Raw genomic sequence first — 22,060 nt, forward strand, 5'->3', positions numbered from 1 at the left:
TTTTCTGTGCAATTCTCATTTCCGCTCCCTCGGGGGGGGGGGGGAGGGAGGGATGAAACATGGCTTCCTAAAGAGACCCGGAATCTCGCTTATCCGTATCGGGAACTGAACTCTTTCAGCTCACGATCTTTCCAAAGGCTGTTAATAGAAAGAGAAGCGATCCCAAAGCCGCTTGATCGGAATCGGCTATTTGACGAGCGGTATAGGGATCCAATCACAGTGGAGGGGCGGCACTAAATGGTAACCAATGAGCTACCGGTTGAGAAAAATAGGACTCGGAACGACAGGGGGCGGGACGATTCCAAGTACGTCACCGCGGAAAGACTCTTTGGAGCCCAGCGCAGGTTGATGGTTAGCGCAGGTGAGATGGTGCATCCTTGGCTGTGTCGCAGCAACCCTATGAAGACTTCCGCGAGGAGAAAATGCTCATGTTTTGAGTTTTTATTTGTCCCGCAGCAAATAATATTTGAAGGTAGACTGGCTGTAAACTCTGAGGCTCCATTTGGTTATAATTACCAATAGCTTTGGGAAGCTTATCTATCACGTTTTTGTTCCTCCCCCTCAAGGCATCCGTTTCTAGAATGCCACATTTTATTTTTTTCCAAAGCTTTTTTTCTCTCTTTGCAATGCCACATTTTTCTTTTCTTTTTAAAGGCGTCAGAGTTGTTTAGCAATGCCAAGAGTGCAAAATATTTGGGAGTTGATCAGGATATAATTTTAATATTTTTTATTAAAATTGTAAATACATATTTGAGTAAATAATAATTCAGAGATTAACTCCTCCCATGGCCAACCCAAGACATTTGGAGTTCAGATCATTTCGGGTGTTTGAAACAGTTTATCTTTGGTGTTTTAAAAAACTTAGTTCATGTATACAAGTAGTCCTTAGTTAATTATAGTAATTGGGATTGCTATCGCTAAGTGATGCAGTCACGTGATTTGTGCTCCATCACTTGGCGATTGTAATCCTGGTACACCCCATTGCTGTAGTTAAACGACCATTGCAGGTTAAGTCTCTAGTGGCTCACAAGCAAAGTGGCAGGCAGGTAAGGCTACATGAGTGTGGCAGGTTCAGGAGTAGTTGACAGATAGGGAGGGTGTGTGTGGCCCATGAGATGCAGCTTTAGTGGAGCTGGGGGTGACCACTGTCAGGTGGGAAAGGTGTGTAAGTATTCCCTGCAGTGCAAGAATGGCTGGAGATAATTGCTGCTAGGTGTGGAAAAGTGCACTGGTGGCACGTGTGGCCCAGTAGTGGGTTTCAAAATGTTTTAGAACCTCTTCTGTAGGTGTGGCCTGCTTTGTGGGAGTGGCTTGCCAGCCATGTGACTGGGTGGGCATGGCCAACTTGTAAAATGTGGTGAAACTCACTTAACAACGCTCATGCTTAGCAACCAAAATGTTGGCTCAGGAACTCTGGCATTTGAAGCACGCAAGTCTTAAAGCTGTGAAGTTACAAGACCCTTGCACCTCTAACCCTTTAGAAAAAAAAACCCCAGGGGTGTTCAAACTTGAATGCTTTAAGACTTGCGGACTTCAACTCCCAGAATTCCTCCTCTCACTCTTCATCTTGATGATCTGCGGATGGGCTGGGTGAGGGTGCTGGAACTGGTTCTAAACGGCACTGTAGATTTGTGGAACCTTTTCTTAGAGGTGGAACTGGCAGAAACCCACCCCTGGTGTGGCCAGGCAGGTGTATGAATCCTATAGAGTTCAGGTGAGTGTTGCAGGCACATACATGCCATCAAATATGAGATCCTTGGGATATTCCACTCCATAACTGGATCTTCTTAGGATAAAATGCTGTGTGGAACTAGGCATGAGTTACAGGACCGACTTGTGTCCTTCCTTGCTTGCTTCTCCTTTGACTTTGCTTGTGGGAGGCAGGCAAGGAAGGATACAAATGGTGATTATGGGACACTACAACTGTGTAGTCAAAGACTCAGATTGCAGTCATGCGACCATGGGAATGATGGAATAGCCAAAATGTAAGAGTCAGTTATCCCAAAGGTGCTTTTTCAAGAAGAAAGTGGGCTTTCTGGTTTTTCTTTGAAGATGTTTCACTTCTCATCCAAGAAGCTTCTTCAGCTTGTGTGAAAAGTGAAACATCTTCCAAAACTCCCCAGAAAGTCCAGTTGTCTCTTGAAAAAAACACCTTTGGGACAACCATGACCTGGATGACTGAGAATCTCCATACACATTAAGACTCGGTCATAATTACCATGAAAAATGGGGCATGCAGAGAGTTTGAGAGGCCTGCAAAGTGCTCCTGGGGGCTGGGGAAGGAAATGAGCAAAAAACAGCCTGTTTTCGCTTGTTTTTGCCCTCCCCAGCCCCCAGGAGCACTTTGCAGGCCTCCCAAACTCTCTGCATGTCCATTTTTGTGAAGGGGGCGGGGTTTCAGGAGGCCAAAAATGCTGTATTCAGTGTATAAGACACACCCAGATTTTCACCCTCTCTTTTTGGGTGTGTGTGTGAAAGGTGTGTTTTATACACCGAAAAATATGGTACCTTTCTGTACCATTGCATTAATGGCAAATGGAATAGTCAAGTTTTGAATTATGTTATCACTTGGCAGCCATGTTCTGTGCTAGTATAGAACTCATTCCTATGCATGTTTCAAAATAACCTTGAATATTACTTTCATGATGGGTTGAATACCTTGTACTAGCTCTAATTGGCCCATTTTCTCCTTGATATGTGCACATGATTCTCATTAAAGCTAATGGAGCTGTATAGATTCCTAAAGGTAAAGAAATAACTTTGAAGGTTCTATTATGGATATTAATGATCTCTTAATTGCAGACATGCTGCAATTTCAAAATGGGGCAAGAAGGAATTAAAAACTGCAAGTATTTAGCAATTTATTTATAATGAACATTTGTGTAGTCAAAGTTATCGTTGAAAGTTCATATAAGTATTTTCTAATGACCCTAGATGACTCCACTTTACATTAATTTTTCCTGATGAATTAGACAAATGGAGCTTGCAACAATAATGTTATATCAAATCTGAACGCTAATGCTTGTATAGTCTGTCGGTGGGTCAAGGGGCCAAAGCGGATCCTAATGGGTACCAGGAAAGGAAAATACAGCTTTGTCAAAGTGTTGTTTTTTTTCTCCATAGGAAGAGGAGAAATATTTCACTATGGAAATAACATGTTTGCTATTGACTACAAGCTTGTATAGACTGTGGTTGATTAAAAGAATGAAGCATTCAAAATTTGTTTTGGATTTTTTTAACATGTCAGCGTATTGTTTTAATTTGTAAATTAAATGGAATTTTCAAGGTATTTTAACATTTAATTTGAAATACGCGCTCCTTCAATAATTGCTTTCTCTTTCCACTAGTCTGTCGGTCATAGCTTGCATCATGCTCTATTAGAATTTCAGTGGGACTAGGGAAAAGGCCTTTATCTGGATTTTTCATTGGAGGTGACAATAGTATTAGAGATGCATGTTTTCTCTGCTTATTTGTATTGGAGTTTACTAATCAGGAATCCAGATACTTACCTTCTAATTTCAGAAAAGTAACATGTGAGTATTGTACTATGGTTACATGAAATCCCATACCTGGATTTGAAAATAACACTTTAATGGCTTGGATCCCCAATGGCCATGTTCTACGCTGGAGAAGGCTGGTGGCCTAAAAAAAGGAAATTCCACCTCTGTATTATCCATGTGTCTAGTTCCTAGTTTCGTCCAAATCTTATTTATGTTTCTAATGCTTTTAACATTTCTAATATTTTATGTTCTTGTTTTTATTGTGTTTTAAGGTGCCCAGAGTCACTTTGATACTGAGATGGATGACATATAAATTTAACTCCCAAAAATTGAGATCACTCCCCACGTCTGCTCTTCAGTCCCAACTTCTGATACTCCCATAGCTATGTATAGTACATACATATATGGTAGCACTTTTTTTCTACTTTCCTTGGTATAGGATAAAGACTGTAGTTGTGATGAAGAAAACTGGAAAATTAAAGACAAAATATATCTTATGATGTTGCTCCAGTCTGTGACTTAGATACAATACTTATATCAGATGTTGAACAGAGGTCTGTAATGAGGGGTAATTTGTATGATGGTGTCAACATATGCATCCCATTTTGTTATCACCATTCGTTGTGGTTACTGCTAGACTAGATACATGGAAGAGTTGTAGTAGTTATTAAATTGGTTGCTGAGATTCAACTGTGGTACTACAGGTTGGGGGCAACAGTAGATGATTGGCTGACATTGCACCAGGTCATGGTTTATTTAGGTAAAGGTAAAGGTTCCCCTCACACATATGTGCTAGTCGTTCCCTACTCTAGGGAGCAGTGCCCATCTCCGTTTCAAAGCTGAAGAGCCAGGGCTGTCCGAAGACGTAGCTGTGGTCATGTGGCTGGCATGACTAAATGCCAAAGGTGCACGGAACGCTGTTACCTTCCCACCAAAGTGGTCTCTATTTTTCTACTTGCATGTTTTACATGCTTTCAAACTGCTAGATTGGCAGAAGCTGGAACAAGTAACGGGAGCTCACTCTGTTATGCAGCGCTATGGATTTGAACTGCCGACCTTTCTGATCGACAAGCCCAGCGTCTTAGCCACTGAGCCACCGCATCCCTTTTATTTAGGTAGAAATAATTGGCTGAAAATATAAATTATATTAATTCATAAACCACAGTTTACAAACTGCATGGCTAGATTCAACCTATACAGTAAGCCAAAACCAAGCCAACCATATTTCGCTTAATGGAATACATACCTCCAATCTTGGACCTCCTTAGGTATTACTCATAAGATGTTATAAATTATGGTATGCTTCCTATACCCCTGTGTACTACTCTCATTTACTAGAATACTGTTCTTTGAAGGTTTTGTGGACTTCCCGCACAACAAGGGACTTGGATCATAACTAAACATTTTTAAGAAGGAGTAGAAACAAGTGTGCATTTTATAGAGCTTCATGGTAATTTACCATTTGCAGACAAACATGTACTTATCAGATAAGCTCAGCTTTCTCTCCATCTTCTTTCAGCTAAACTCTGCTTGCATTATCTATCACTTGTGGCTAGTGGGAGAGCTTTGAAGCCTAGCTCCTTTTTTCGAACTTCTATGTAAAAAATTACTCTTGTCTTTGTGCAGTTCAAATCCTTTTGTTAATTATACTGAACCCAGGTTTCCACTGAAACTCCAACAGTAGTGTTATCAGCATGTAATCTATCAAGGCCCCATGATTTCTTCTTCAATGGCTTTTGTAGGTTTAGTGCTTTTTCTGTAGACTTCGTTATACAAAAGGTGTGCTACTGTGCACTGTTTTGATCAAAGTTATAGTCATATGAGGATTTTTAAACTTAATCTAGTTTCTAGTTTTTTTTTTTTTAATTTTAGCAAGTTGGTTCCCATCTTTGCCCTTGTATCCCAATCTGTACTGGAAAGTAGAATTTAATCTTAATCAGAAATTAAAATATTAATCTGTTTTGTTTAACGAAACACATGTTAAGTTATTTCAAGTTCATAGCAAAACATAGAGAAACTTATTCTTTGCTTACAGATACTTAATAGTTCCCATTAAATGTCTATCTTAAAGTATGAATATATTGAACATTAGAATAAAACAGGCAAGGGTTGTGGTGGGGGGGACGGACAACAAAACATACTTAAACTGAGAAATTGCTGCTATAAATTGCATGACATATCCTTTTCAGAAGGATAGCAGTAAATATTCTGCTAAGGATGGATACTGGCCAGAGAGATTGACTCATTCATATTTTATCTTTTGTTCATTTTCAATACTTGAAAGAACATTAACCTGTAATAATGGTTGATGTTCCTTTTCTTTCCATCTGTATGCCCCTGCTTTTAATTAAAATCATACTTTGGCCAAGGTGACTTCAAACTTAATTGTTGTTTAATTAGTAAATTAATTAATGGAGTGAAAGCAAAATAAATGCTTTAGGGCCAACCAAGAGGATGGGCCGGGGGGGGGGGGGAGAAAAAGTATAGTTTACCAACTTTTGATTCACATTTAACAAATATCTGTATTGCATTGGGCTTTGTCATTTTATTCTGATTCTTTAAACTGATAGGTTGTTTTTTTGTTTTTTTGTAAGGTCTGTAATCCCTTTTCTTTTTGTTATGCAAAGATCAGTATAGACCACTACATTTGGAGACCTTCAGCTTGCGATATTTTCTAGCCTTTTTGTACCCAATTCAAGAGCTGAAAGCATCTGAAAGCCAACAGATACCCTAGCCCAGTGGTCACCAACAGGTGGTCCACGAAAATTTTTTGGTGGTCCTCAGAAAAAATGTTTGCATTTTTTAAATATTGTAGTGAAATACTATTTATCTTTTTAAAAAAATTCATATTAGTGGTCCACAAGATTTAAAATTATGTGACCCCTGCCCTAGCCAGTATAAGAGAAAGATTGTTTGGGTTTACTTTATCTAATTTCATTTTTTATATCATGGTGGGCTTTATTTATGCTTGGTTTTTATTTGGCAAATAGGATTTTTAACACAGTAATACAGTATATTTTCCTTTGTAATGAAAGTGCCATGATTGTTCTTGCTTAATGACCACAATTGGTACTGGTGACTCAGTTGTTAAGCAAAAGTCATAAGTGTGAGGATTTGTTGTAAAATTATTTTTCCATCACCATCATAACTGGACTAGTATGAGAGAATGATCTTGAGGGACAAGGGGAAGAGAGTTCTGTTTGGGAAAGAATCAGACAAGGAAGCCCACAGTTTCTTAACTATCAGAGAAATAAACTACAAGATTGATATCAGTCTTCCTAGGCAAAGCAGGTAGGAAACACAACCAGATGAGCTAATTCTACTTTACTGTAAAGCTACATTAACAGAACCTTGCAGGTCTGAAGTATAACTTCAGCTAACACTTTTATTCGCTTGGGTGGGTTTTCCTAATTTCTTTTTCTGATTGTTGAGAAACTGCCTTTAAGAAGCTTTTTTGTTCTTTTTGATTTTAGTTCCATCTTGGATCGGATTGTTCTGATGCAGAACCAATGTTTTATAGCCTGTCACAATTTAATAATCAAATTTGATGCTAGATCTGTGCAGAAACAATGTGATTGACAGAAAATGCTGTTATGTATGGATGGGATGCTCTCTTCCTGTATAACAAGAGCTTTGAATGGCAGCTTAGCGGTACAATTGCCACTGTATATGCAGTAAATGATTCTGATTGTGGTACCAGCAGTACTGCATCATCTGTATTTGGTATAGAATATTCTTAAGGTGAGCTTTAAAAATAACTTTATAGGTTGTGACACTTAGTCACACATTGTGAAGCAATGTAAAATATCACAGCTTTGGAAAACGGTACCAAAGTTCAAAGTTGTGGTCTACAGTATTGAAATATGTTGGCCTCTAAATCAAATATTCCAGATGAACTGTTTTCAGTTTGCATTCATTAATATTAACTTTACTATGTTTTTAATATGAGAAAAAATGAGATTCCAAATCTGATTTTGATGTACCTTCAGGTGTTTGCAATGACGCTGCTAGCAAAGTACAGGATATCTTGCAAGAAATTAAAATCTGAGCCGGAAAAGAATTTCTGGCTTCCTCAGCCGCTTGATATTTTCCCTATTGAATGGAATGAATGAGTGCTGGTCTACTGTTAAGTGAGACAAAAAAGGCTGCAGGTGAAAAAAAGAGTATAAACAATTTCCCTGTGGATGATCTACAGGCCATGGCATTCTCCCCCCTTACCACTTTTTGCCTCTGTAATATCAAGGACAAGACTGTTTAATATAATAGAGCTGCCTTAATTAATAAAATTCAGCAGGAGAAAAATCAGGAGCTTTAGGGGATAAAATAAAAGAGAGGATCCCATTTACCATGCATATAATCTAGAGAGGATGCCCCTATTAAATGGGGTCTGTGATTCCCCAGTGTTTATTGTAATGGAGTGACATTGATTCAACATATTCAATAGGTGAAAATAAAAATTTACAGGAACAAAAACTGAGAGCATTGATGAGGAACTGATTTCCTTGGGCTCACCTGCTCTTTCCAATTATCCAAGCAGTGACAAAAGTGGGCAGATAAGTATTCCTCACACTGCCTTGAACTCTTTCTTTTGTGTGATTGTGCAAACTAGAACTAGAAGAAGAGAGAAATGTCAAGGAGGAGCCTGGGATGTAACTAAATGAAACTTTTATTGAATTTTTAATGCTTCAAAGATGGTTATTACAGTAAAAATCTGACCCAGTTTTTATATATGGAATACGGTTTACATAGAAGGAAAAATAATTTTCCTTGAATACTCTTGCTTAGAAAATTTGAATGCCTTATTAGAAAACCATTTTACTTATTTATAGATGTTACCTCCCCACCTCCACATTTTTCAGTGCCCCGAGTGGCTTACAAAATGTCTACATAGAAATGCCAAGCAAATTTTGAAGAATATGAAAACTAAATCAGAGGCTGAGTAACTAATAGAAATTGGCTCTGAGGGACATGCTTTAACTTTACCATGTAAAAAAGGACAAGTAGCGTTAACCAAATGTTCTTGATGGGGGCATGTTAAAAGTAGAGCTGCAGAACCAAAATGTTCTGCTTCTCATCACTATGTGCCTCCTGAGCACTTGGGAATAAGACATCAGTTCAGCTTCTTCAAATCTTCAATACATTACTCCTGGAACAGCAAACAATATATAGACCTTGTGCTTTCTCAGAGTGGCTTTTTAGAACACCATTTTCCAACCTCAGCAACTTTAAGATGTGCAGACTGAAGTTCACACATCTTAAAGTTGCTGAGGTTAAGAAACACTGTTCTAGGACAAAGGTAGTGATTCTCCAGATGTTTGGGAAAAATGTTTACTTCAAGGTGAAACCTACAACATCTGAAAGAAGTCACGTTTTCTATTCTGTTTGGAAACTCACACTGGGAAAGCACAGGCTAATGTTGCCTATTCAAGACAGAACTTAATGTATTAATGTTTAAGCACCTACAGTTCATAGCAATGCATTTTTAAAAAAAAAAAACACCAAATTACATTGTTGTGGCTTGTGGGTTTCTATAGATGTTAAGCTACAGTACAGTGGAGTACATGTAATACATGTTTAGCTTAATTCTGACATCTAATCTTCAGAATGTATTATCAGGGCAGCATGTTGTTAGGACAATAAAAGTGACAAATAGCTCAGGCAACAAATTCTTCTTTTTTACTGTATTGCTAATAAATTTCGGTTAAATGTAAAGCATACTATGCAAGTATATCTGGAAGGAATAGTCAGTGACCCATATTAGAGAAGAACTAAACATGATTAACCACATGCAACTTTTAAAAACATTGAATATCATCACCATCATTTGTTTTCATAGTAGACTTCGCTTTCTTGCTCAAGTCATCAACGACAATGTTGATTCCACACAATAGCCAAAACTTCAGTTTTGAACACATTTGGAGTTCTGCATTGTTTTTCTTAGGTTTTGGTAACAGTTACAACGTAAGCCCCATATTCTTCGGAGTATAAGACCCTTCGGAGTATAAGACACACCTTAGTTTTTGGGAAGAAAATAAGAAGAAAAAAAATTCTGCCTCTGCCTACCAGCATCTATGGTATTCAGCTGACATGGTAATAAGATCAGCCAATGAATATGCATAGCAACTAAGTCAGCCATTGAGGGCTATTTGGACTCTGAAATTTGCTGTGTGAGCAAGAAGGAGACAGGAAGGAGCCTGGCTTAGACGAGAACTGAGAGTGAAACTGCTTGTGTTTTGCTTGCATTTACTGCTACCTTGGAAAACCTGCTTTTGGTAATGTATTGTTTATTATTATTATTTTGAATCCTGCTGAATCAGTTACTGTGCTTTCTGAATGTGATTGCTGCTGCAAACTCTGACCAGCCAGGTCAGCTTCAGCACTTATTGCAGCCTGATTCAGCACAGCTGATTGGCGGGTGGATCTTACTGCCAGAATACCCCCAATCAGCTGTTCCATGCTGCAGGGATTGCCACAGACCATCGCTTCCTCCTTGCCTCACTTTTTTGTCTCTGGTGGGGGTGGGTGGGGCTACATTTGGTGTAAAAGAAGCACCCAAATTTTCACCCTCAATTTTAGGGGGAAAAGGTGCATCTTATACTCTGAAAAATACAGTAGTTTCAAGAATTATTTTTTAAAATATTTATTGTGATATTTATACATGGATTACTGTAGACAAATGCAATGAAACAAATACTTAAAACTAATAAAAAATATCCATCCACCCTTATTCGGCACCTAGAAAACAAGCCACATTGACAGATTAAAAGTTATATTTTTAAAAACTCACTGTTTTTGGCTTTGGAGACACTACCCAGCTATCCATAGGCAGGCTGTCCAAAATGGATGTCGATGATGGAATTAAAAGAATACATCATCATCAGCAATGATCACCATCAATGTTCTTTATGCCCAAGCATAATGAGAACTTTCAGGAGTTGCAGTGTTCATTTAAAAATCTGCTTCCAAAGAAGGAAGTTCCTGGATACATAGTGTTTCTATTTAATAAATCCAATTTATTGCAGACATAGGAAACTTCTAACTTTCTTGAATGAGGACTATTAGGCATTTGAATAGTTTGCCAAGTGTTGTGCAAAAGTAGGACAGAACCTGAATTTGATTTAATGTAATTTAAATGTAATAATAATTAAATGTGATTATTTATTTTGCTAATTTTTCTTTGTATCACATTACAAATTGTAAATTAGCATCAGCTGTTGAAGTCCTCTAAGCTCTGTATTGAAAATTAGGGCCTTGTGTTCTTCAACTCTGGTTTAAATAGCAAAGATAAGGTTAGAGCTCACAGTAGTAATGTATTCCAACTTCTTGTTTCATATAGGAATCCTGCAGCTACTTCCATCCTACAGCATTTTAATTTTATTTGCTTTTCATGCCTTTGTTGAAACACATTACTATCAGTTTTCATTTGTGAAGAAGCCTTACTATGTTTATGGGTCTACTCAAATCATATACTCAAGAATTGCAGACGGGGAAGGACTTGTCTCTATCAGCTTTATAAAATAATGATTTGTCTAAGATTGGAAATCTTAGATAAAAAAAAAGAAATGTTTCACCTCTTAAATTTAAGGTAGTCACTTGCAGAGTGCAGAGTATTTTTCCTTTTGCATATAAGATACCAGCTGGAAAGAATTTATTTTAAAAAGTTATTTATTTAAAAACAGTCAAGCTTATAAATTTTATAAATTTTGGCTTTTTTATAAGTGTAGCAAAACATATATAAATGATAAGCACCATTTATACTATGGGAACTGATATTCCAAGTCAGTCCTTAGTAAGATATATAAATATTTTTTCTTTTGACTGTGTCATACTCCCAGCATCTTTGTCTCTAATGATAGAACTCTGTGGCATTTTCTAATTGTTTATTTAGATGTCAATCAATCTGCCTTCAATAATACATTCCTCTGATTTGCCTGATCTGATTTTTTTAAATGACAGAATAAATTGAGTGGTGGCAAAAAGCTTATTGTCTTTGAAAATTTTAGAAATTATTTATTATATTATAAGTATATACAGTTAACAATTCTGGAACTCTGCTTTGTTACATGAATCTTGTTCTCACACTTCTATCTGTGGACTGGTGCTGATATGTAGAGACAAAACAACCTACATGTCGTGTATATTGGATTTCTGTGTGATGTGCAACTTTGATAGCATAGGCTCTTCTCCATGCTTTGGAATCTGAAGACACAAAAAACATACTACTCCAGTGTGAGGAGATGGTGGTTCAGGAGTTTAATGGTGGAAAAGAGATGCAGCTTTTCATCCTATGTTTTTTGTTAACCCATGCGCAAAGGAATACAACAACATTACTGCAGATAATCATAAATGGCTTTAAATTGTTCTATTACTCTTGTTTTATCATTAGTTTTATCAGCTAATTCTTTTATTACAGAATGGATGGTTTCCTTTTGTCCCTTTATGTTTCACCACAGCCTTTGTCACTTTTACCTTGTTCTTTGTTTTGGGACATGGGTAGTTAATTTGTTCTAATTTCTGTTTTGTTTTCAATATTTGGTTGCTTTTAAGCTGCAAAGTTTTCTATTGATTTTTAAGGCGTATGTACAATGAATATTGGAACCATAACTTTAGAAATGTGACTATGGTTTCTCACTAAACCAAGAAACAAATCCTCAAGGATACAAAAGCTAAAGAGAATATTAAACATATATATTAAAACAACTCACAATAACTGTAAATATTTAAAGCTTTCAAAATACATAAGCAAGACTCAGAATGGAAGTGTGAAATTAGCATCTGAAAACTATGCACAGAAGCCAAGCTCCTTTCTTTAAAAAATTGGTTATGAAGCCGTGTAAGTTGCTTGTTCTGAATCACCTGCCATAAATTACTATTATAGATGACTAGTTTATTGATCAGGCCCCCAGTTATTGTTACACATTAAAATGTGTGGCAGGGGAAAGATCACGTCGCAGCTCTATTAGTATAGATGACCAAGCACCATATGTAGAAAAAAACTACAACTTGGTAAATTGGTTATTTGCATTTGATTCCGATGTCCTGTCACTAGAATTGATTGTTCTTAGCTCCAATTTTGAGCTGCCTCATGTTTATTCTTGGAATAAAGATGCTGATCAAGTGTTCAATGATATAATTAGATTTATATTTTCCCTAATGGTAGTTCTTTTAATATTCATTTTTCATAGAAGCTCACAAGAATGTCACTGGGAATAGAGCAGTGTTAAGTACTAACTAGTGGATAATTAATTCTTGAGACAGTTGGTTTGGCCCTATTAAAAATTTCCCCATCCTAAAGTTTGCAGAGGTGTTGGAACTGCAATGCCCAGAAAGGCGTGGCATTAATAACCAGTCAGTATGAGTACAAGTGGACCTCATTTAACAACTGCTATTTAGCTACTGTTAGCAAAGTTACGTTGGTCCTGAAAAGTAACTTTACAACCAGATCTCACATTTATGACCATCTCGATCAAGTTTGACACCCGTGTTATAGAGTTTCTGGTTCCAATTGCAAGCAGTAAATGATACCTACCTGTAATATTGGGGCTGGAGTCAACTGAAATTCAGAACGATCAAGAATCTTGATGGATTCCTAGTTGCCATTTTACATAAGGCTTCCAATCTAACATTGTTCAGGACCCTGTGATAAATTAGAGATTCCCATATGGAATTGTCCTTTGTTATCCCAAGAGTCAGGGCTGTGGTAGCCATTAAAGTGAAATTCATTAGACAGCATTTTGATATATATTTTCACACGCTGACTATGCAGAGCAGATCAATCCTTGATGAGCTCTATGTCAGATGAGGTCTTGGAGATACAGATGAGATTCAAAAGACGGTCTTGAATTTCAAAATATTTGGTGAAGAGCATTCCTTTAAAGAAGAATAAAGTAAAGAGTAACAGGAGAAATTGAAGATTAGAATATTAATATTATATTAATTTTATAATTATTTGTAAAAGGGGAGGAGAATTTACTGCTTTTCCTTTTCTTTTAGCATCCAGCCAGGGTGGATCCTACATGTTAAATGTTAAATTTAATTGATCACTTTTCTTCTTTGTTTTTGTACACAGTTTCTTCTTCTATTTTTGTTGTTAGGGTTGAATGTATGCTTTTCTTTTGTTTCATTTTGTTTTACTGTTTTGTATTTTATTTTCTGTGATAAAACAATAAATAATATTTAAAAAATGAGTAAAGCCAACATTAATTACAACTATTGCTATTTCTGAATTGTTCTTTGAATATACTGGTATCCACTGTGGCTCATAGGATTAAGTTACTGAGTCAGAAGGCCATTGAGAGGTTAACAGCTCAGTAGTTAAAAACATGAGAGCACAAGCTGTGTGGTGGAATGAGCTGTCAATTTGTCCCAGCTCCTGCAAATCTAGCAGTTCGAAAGCTTGCAAATGCAAGTAGATAAATAGGAACCATTTCAATGGGAAAATACCAAAGATATAAAAGGAGCCCCTTTGGGTGTTCCCAGGGCAATGGTGACATCCTTTCAACACAGAAGAACCTTAGTAAGGGCTTTGACATGAACGTAGTTGTACTTGAATATAATACTAACTGCATAGTACACATTACCCAGAACTAACTATGTAGCCCAATAAATCACAGTGTGTCTTATTATAAGTAAGATGCATTATGTTCTATGTAAGCCTCCAACAGTCTTTTGGTTGCAGCAGGATATAAACATGTTTAATAAATAAAATAAATGACATGCATCTGTTTTTTTCTTATTCATCTTGCCTAAGTTATCATTGCTCCTTTGCTCAGTGCTGATTTTAGGTAATTCTTGATACACAAAATAATACATGTTTTTAAAAAGCAATATATAATCTTTGCTCTCTTATTTTTCTGTTCATAAGTGGTAATACTGCATTTTATTTAATAAAACACAGTGTTTTATTAGGGTCTGTGTTTAATAAGGGTCTTATTTTCTTTTGACCCCTGAAATAAGCGCTTGGCCTAATAAGTGAAGTCTTATTATTTTGAGGTATAGGAGGCGGCGAGCGTGGTCACCTCATGGCTGCTGCTGTGTTGCAATATTTTTGGGGAGGGCTTATTTTAGCGCATGCGCTCAAAAGCCCAATATTATATGGGGAGGTCTTATTTTGGGGGAAACAGTAAGAACAAAAGTAAATTCAGTCAAATCCTGGGAAATTTACAAGGTATTCACTAATAGTTTATATGATGTTTGAATAAATGCTAATTCTATTTTGCATCTTAGTATATCATGACTTTTTTCATATGATGAAAGCTTTGTAAAACTATGTGATGTGCATTTTAGTATGTAGGAGGGGAGGGAAATCTGTCCAGGAGGAGGTCCAGTGCCAGGCGAACAGGTGAGTCCAGGAGGGAAGTGAGTGTGGTGGAGGGGGGAGGGGAAAGAACGTTCCAATAGAGGGTTGCCTAATTACATCGGTCGCGGGGAGGGGGGGATGCGAGGACAGGAGAAGACCACAGCGTCGGTTGGGAGACCGTGGTTGTTGGTTACACCCGGTCGTTTGTACCAACCCCCGCAACCTAGGTGGTCAGGAACTACAGAGCCAAGGCCTGAGGCTGATGCTCTGCAATGCAACGTCCGTGACCAACAAGGCCCCCCTCATTAATGAGTTGATCTCAGAGGGGGAGCTGGACCTTGTAGGGATAACGGAGACCTGGTTGGGCCACGAGGGTGGTTTACCTCTTGTGGAAATGTGCCCGCCGGGTTTCCGTGCATTTCATCAGCCTCGAGCCTTGGGTAAGGGTGGTGGGGTGGCGGTAGTGATACGGGAATGTCTAGAGCCGAGAGAGCTCACTGTACCTCAGATACCCGGATGTGAGTCCCTTGGTGTGAAATGGGGCCCAGGGAGGCAGTGGGGCTTGCTGATTGTATGCTTGGCTCCTCGCTATACATCAGCAGCCCTGCCCGAGCTCCTCGAGCTGATCTCAGAGACGGCAGTTGAGACCCCCAAGCTTGTGGTTATGGGGGATTTCAACTATCCGTCGACGGGGGAAGCATCCGAGGTAGCTCGGGAGTTCATGGCTTCCATGACAGCCATGGACCTGACCCAATTAATTCAGGGCCCCACACACGAAGGTGGCCACACTCTGGACCTTGTTTTTGTATCTGAACAGTGGGCGAGTGATCTGGGAAGAGGGGATGTAACCATTACTCCCCTGTCATGGTCAGATCACTCATGTCTCTGGCTGGACTTCCCTGGCGCTACCCCCCACCGCGAGGAGGCGGAACCAAACTGTCCAAGTTGGTACCGCCCCAGGTGCCTGATGGAACCAGATAGGTTCCAGACGGAGCTTGGGCCATTCCCTGTAGCCCTGACCCGCTCTCGCTCCGAGAACCTAGTGGCCGCCTGGAATAGGGCGGCCGCTGGGGCCCTGGACCGAGTTGCGCCTTTGCGGCCTCTCCTGCGGCGACGACCCATCCGGGCTCCTTGGTTCACCGAGGACCTGAGGGTGATGAAGCGCCATAGGAGACGCCTAGAGGGCAGGTGGAGGTCTTCATGCTCCGAATCTGACCGAACACAAGTAAGAGCCTATTTACGGACTTACCTTGTGGCATTAAGAGTGGCCAAACGCAGACATTGTGCCACTCTTATTGCGTCCGCCGATAACTGTCCTGCCGCCCTGTTTCGGGTGACCCGCTCTCTCTTATCACAGAGGACGCGGGAAGCCCCTCTACAGGGCAGAGCAGAGGAGTTTGGGGAATATCTGCAGGACAAAATCGCTCAGATCCGGAGCGGATGGACCCCCTTCAGTGGACCAGAGGAGCCGCCAACAGTGAGTCTTGTGAGACCACTCTGGGAGGAGTTTGCGTCTGTTGCCCCCGAGGATTTGGATAGGTTGCGTGGATGGCTGCGACCGACCACATGTTTAATGGACCCGTGTCCCTCCTGGTTGGTACTGGCATCCTGGGAAGTGACACGAGGCTGGCTACTGGGCCTGGTGAACGCCTCTTTGAGCGAGGGGTCCTTTCCTGCCACCTTGAAAGAGGCGGTGGTGAGGCCCTTACTCAAGAGGCCTTCCCTTGACCCGATGGAGCTAGCTAATTATCGTCCAGTCTCCAACCTTCCCTTTTTAGCGAAGGTTGTAGAGAATGTGGTGGCACAGCAGTTTCCACTACACCTTGAGGAATCCAAATATCTAGACCCACGCCAGTCCGGCTTCCGGCCCGGACACAGCACGGAGACGGCCTTGGTCGCGTTGGTCGATGATCTCTGGAGGGCCAGAGATAGGGGTTGTTCCTCTATCCTGGTCCTATTAGATCTCTCGGCGGCTTTTGATACCATCGACCATGGTATCCTATTGCGCCGGCTGGGGGGGATGGGAGTTGGAGGCACCGTTTTGCGGTGGTTCGGCTCCTACCTCTCCGACCGGACGCAATGTGTGTTGGCAGGGGGGCAGAGGTCGACTCTGAGGCCACTCACTTGTGGGGTGCCTCAGGGGTCGGTCCTCTCGCCCCTTCTGTTCAACGCATATGTGAAGCCGCTGGGGGAGATCATCCGTGGTTTTGGGGTGGAGTATCATCTGTACGCTGACGATACGCAGCTGTACATTTCCACCCCAGACCACCCCAACGAGGCTGTCGAGGTGATGACCCGGTGTTTGGAAGCCGTCGGGGTCTGGATGGGGGACAACAGACTCAAGCTCAACCCCTCCAAGACTGAGTGGCTGTGGCTACCGGCACCCCGGTTCAGTCAGTTGATTCCATCGCTGACCATAGGGGGCGAGCAATTGCCCCCTGTGGAACGGGCGCGCAATTTGGGCGTCCTCCTAGATGCCCGGCTGTCAATGGATGACCATGTGGCAGCCGTGGCAAGGGGGGCGTTCCACCAGGTTCGCCTGGTGCGCCAATTGCGCCCCCTACTGGACCGGGATGCCCTACGCACGGTCACTCATGCACTGGTGACGTCTCGGCTGGACTACTGCAATGCCCTCTACATGGGGCTTCCCTTGGGACGCGCTCGAAGACTGCAGCTAGTCGAGAACGCAGCCGCGCAGGCTATTTTTGGGAGTACTAGGTACTCCCACGTAACACCGCTCCTGCGCGAGCTGCACTGGCTGCCTGTGGTCTTTCGGGTGCGTTTCAAAGTGTTAATCACCATCTTTAAAGCGCTCCATGGCTCAGGACCTAGGTACTTGCGGGATCGCATCCTACCACACACTTCCCTGCGACCGATTCGCTCTCACAGGGAGGGGCTCCTCCGGGTGCCGTCCACTAGGCAGTGCCAACGGGCGACACCTAGGAGTAGAGCCTTCTCTGTGATGGGCCCAACCCTCTGGAATGACCTCCCCCCCGATATCAGAACCACCACCGACTTTCTCTCCTTTCGACGAAAACTGAAGACTCACCTGTTCCGTTTAGCCGGCCTGGACCATTCATAACCTCATTATACCTCTTGGCAGATATATTTTAACTGGGTAATTTTAATTGGGTATTTTTTAGGATTGTTTATATACTGTTTTTTATCTGCTTTACCTGTACAGTGTTGTATTGCCTCCTCTTCTATGTTTTTATGTTTCCATGTTTGTAGTCTATTTTATCTATTTCATTTGACTGTACACCGCCCCAAGTCCCTTTGGGGAGAGGGGGCGGTATAAAAATCGAAATAAAAGGTAAAAAGGTAAAGATTTTGCTGTAAGAGAAGCTAGTCTTTTGGTTTAATAATTTTTTTATTTTTTCAAGGAGATCATACTAAAATATATATATTTCCTCACATTACTTCGTGTATTCATAATAAATCACTTTCTAAACTAGCTTAAGAAACAGTGTTTTGCTTAAGGTGGACTTCCTTACTATTTCATACTTTTCACTAAGCGGAAGAAGCAGGGCGAATTCAACTTTTGTGGACAATGAAAGTACTCAAAATAGAGTGTCAATGTATAAGTCTGTTTACAAATCTCTAGGTCAAGGAAGTATTAAAATTTTATCAAGAAGCAAAAGGGATACCTTTTCTAAAGAAAGCTCATTTCAGACCCTTCTGAAATCTGAACCATTCTTAACAAGTAAACGCCAAAGGTTTCACATGGGAAATTTTTATGGTCAGATAAATACACATGTATTTGCAGTTCCAAGGAAGATACCATGCTCTCCAAGTACATGGCTAGCAACAAATTTGTTGAAGGATTTCCATTAGAAGATAGTTTACAATTCATGATACCATGCAGTAAAAAATGAAAGCCATACCAAGCTTCTTTCCAAAACAGGACAGACTATTTTGTGTTTATTTTTTGCATTCTGCTTTTCCATTGATATAACTATATTAATTATCAAAAACAAATACGGTGTGCAGAAAGCTGAAATATTAAAACTGCATACATACCGTGGTGGCACAGTGGTTTTGAGTACAGTACTGCAGGCTACTTCTGTTGCCTGCCGGCTACCTGCAATTTGGCAGTTCAAATCTCACCGGGCTCAAGGTTGACTCAGCCTTCCATCCTTCCGAGGTGGGTAAAATGAGGACCCAAATTGTTGGGGGCAATATGCTGACTCTGTATACTACTTAGTGTGCTGCAAAGTACTATGTAAGGCTTAAGTGCTATTGCTATACATAATATGGTCACACACCACAATAAACCATAGTTTGATCAAGTCAAAAAGAAGCTAATTATCTGCAGAAGCTTAGTAGAAGCTAAGCTCTGCAGATAATAGTCTGTTACTGTAGTCTAGTTACAACGTAATTAGAATCCAAATCTAAGTCATTCTTGAGAGAACAATTGTACAGTTACTTTATTTTTCCATATCTGCTATGAAATAAGAGTACCTGAGAAAATGCAGGAGTTACTGCAGGCTTTATGTGAAACTTGAATCATGATAAACAGAATCCCAAAACGGAACTACAGCAGTACTTGACTGACAACTGTAATTGAGCCTGGAATTTTGGTTGTAAGTCATGTCATAAGTGGAGTCACCACATGACCAGACATGATTTTACAATTATTTTTATGACAGTTGCTAAGTGAATCAGGTGTTCGTAAATCTGAATCCAGCTTTACTGAATGTCATTTCCCCTCCCCCCAGAAAATAGCAAAAAACATCACAAATGTTATCACGTGACTGTTGGACATTAAAACCGGTCAAAAATGCAAGCTGGTTTCCACTTTCTAAGTGTCTGAAATGAAATCTCATGACTGCAGACGTGGTACAGCAGTCAAAATTTTGCGGACAGATAGTAAGTAATTTTTTTTTACTCTGTCATAATTTCAAATGGTTGTTATAAGTCAAGGATTACCTGTATAGAATGTACTGTTTAGTATAAAGAAATATGAGTAGAAAAAGCTTAATTCTATTCTATTGCATATTTTGGGATTCCTTGCAAATGAATCGTATAATGGACCTTTATCTTCAATTTTTGGTGGACACTTCCCTAGCAGCAAGGTAGACAGCAGCACTCTGAAAAAGCACCAAGCTACCTTTCCACAACAGCAGCAGCAATAACACTCATATTTATATTTATTTATTTATTTCTTAGCGCTTATAGACCGCCCCCTCTCCCGAAAGGGACTCGGGGCGGTGTACAGTCCATATCAGAAATACATCATGAATAACTATAAAATTTAGACAATTAAAATTATTAAGTAGATAGATAAATAAGTAAGAGGAGGATAAAAAGATTTACAGAACTGTACTGCTAAGTAAATAATTTAAAATTAAAAAATTTAAAACCCCAACAAGTATCCTATACAATTAAATTTAAAAGAACAATCCCCCTAAAAAACCAGTAAGAAATATGTTTGCCAGGAGGTAGACGTTATAATTATGCCAGGCCAGCCAGTCGGAACAGGTGTGTCTTCAATTTCTGTCGGAAGGAGCGGAAGTCGGTGGTGGTTCTAATGTCGGGGGGGACATTAGTGCTTTACACCACTCTCTGGGCAGTTTACAATGTCAGCATGTTGCCCCCAACAATCTGGATCCTCCTTTACTGACCTCTGAAGGATGGAAGGCTGAATCAACCTTGAGTCCCATCAGGATTGAACTCTAAACGGTTGGCAGAGTTTGCCTGCAATGGAACATTCTAGCCACTGTGCCACCATGGGCTCTTGATCTAAATAATTTAATTAGCTGGATCACTTCTCTAAAGTTTCAGAGCAATGATATGCTAGGACATTGTGGGAAATTAAATCACTTGTTAAGCACAGCTATTTGGCTTGTTTAACTAGAACCAAAGGCTAAACCCAGGGCAAACATAGTAGGCATGATGGTAGGCTTTTAGGGACCCAGGAATGCTGATACGTATTGTGTAGAGTCATATTTAGTCTGCTGCTTTGCTTGTGCAATTAATTCTGAAATTTCTGCTTTAAAAACTTGTTTTATGTAAAAAAAATTATACATGTGAAACATAAAACTATACATGTGAAATTAAATATGATATAAATGTGTGTGTGTGTGTGTGTGTGTGTGTGTGAAATTGCATTAGTTAAGGAGAAGATAGTGGCATGTCTTTTTCTGCAGGGGGAGAGGAGAGCAAAATGTTTTCAATAGTCACATAAGAAAATCTTTAATGAGAGTTTTACTTTAAGAATCTCATTAATTGAGTATGCTGAAGGAATGCATCAATAAATGTTGAAGTAGAAAAAGCTAAAAAGAAATAGATATTCTTGGAATATTTTTAGTAATGCAAAACAAAGAACATTCATGTTTCTCACAGTATAAAAACAATTAATTAAAATGCTCTAAATTGGATGTCTCAGCTTTCCAGATTTTTTTTAATGAATGGTGTTCATCTGAAAATGAAATAGAAATTGTTAGTCTCAAATTTTTCTACAGAAACTAGAAATGAAAAATACACAGGAGAGGAAGTTTTGAAGTTATTTATTTAGGAAGTTTATATTGAAATCTACATGGGAAGTTGTTCTAGAGAACAACTTAGACTTAAATACATGGTGGCTTTTTTGATAGTAGCCAGAAGTTTAATGTAATTCTATTGTTATTCATCATAATAAAAATGCCTAATGTTATAATGTGATTATACATTTCATATTTAAAAAGGTCTATGTAATTTAGAGTACTATCAGCTGGAAAAAGATGTGTATTGGAAAATATTTCCATTTTGCTGCTTTTGTTTTGGATTTATCTTTACTTTCATTTTTTTTTTTTTAGAAAATGTAACATTCATATTGAGTTAATGTGTATTTTTTAAGCTTTGTATTTTTAAGATTTGATGGTAGAAATGCTGTACATCTCTTTTGACTTGAATGTTTTAAAAAAATAGACCAGGACAGTGAAAAACAGCCACCTATATCAAGGACTCTTGTGGTTCTGAGATTTTAGGCATCTGTTTTCCTTGTGTGAAACGGGTTGAACAAGTCTATACAAGTCTCCTCATCAAGCTGAAAAGATTATGGAAGTTGCCTTGATAAGCATTTTATGCCATCTCAAAATCTAGGCTCAAGGAATGGTAGACAGTGTGATTTCATGAGACACTTTCATGTTGTATTCTACTACAGGAGAGGCAATTTGGTAAAGGTTTACTCAACCTTTGGATTGAGAGCCATTGCTTTAGATCCATTCTGGTGTGAGAAATCTTTCCTGTAATGGCAGTTTTGGTGAAAACAAATTTACTG

At 39.5% G+C, this 22,060-nt stretch overlaps 1 long non-coding RNA gene across 2 annotated transcripts in view; it reads left to right on the forward strand.

Moving 5' to 3' along the window:
• Positions 1-277: 277 nt before the first annotated feature.
• LOC309391287 overlaps positions 278-22,060 on the forward strand; it is a 95,782-nt gene continuing 73,999 nt past the window's right edge. For both annotated transcript variants that reach the window (XR_014175253.1, XR_014175254.1), the window contains exon 1: positions 278-361. This is a non-coding gene — a long non-coding RNA (uncharacterized lncRNA). The remainder of the gene's footprint in view (positions 362-22,060) is intronic.

The sequence above is a fragment of the Natrix helvetica genome, assembly GCF_964273705.1.
Source record: "Natrix helvetica genome assembly, chromosome: 4".
Taxonomy (NCBI): domain Eukaryota; kingdom Metazoa; phylum Chordata; class Lepidosauria; order Squamata; family Natricidae; genus Natrix; species Natrix helvetica.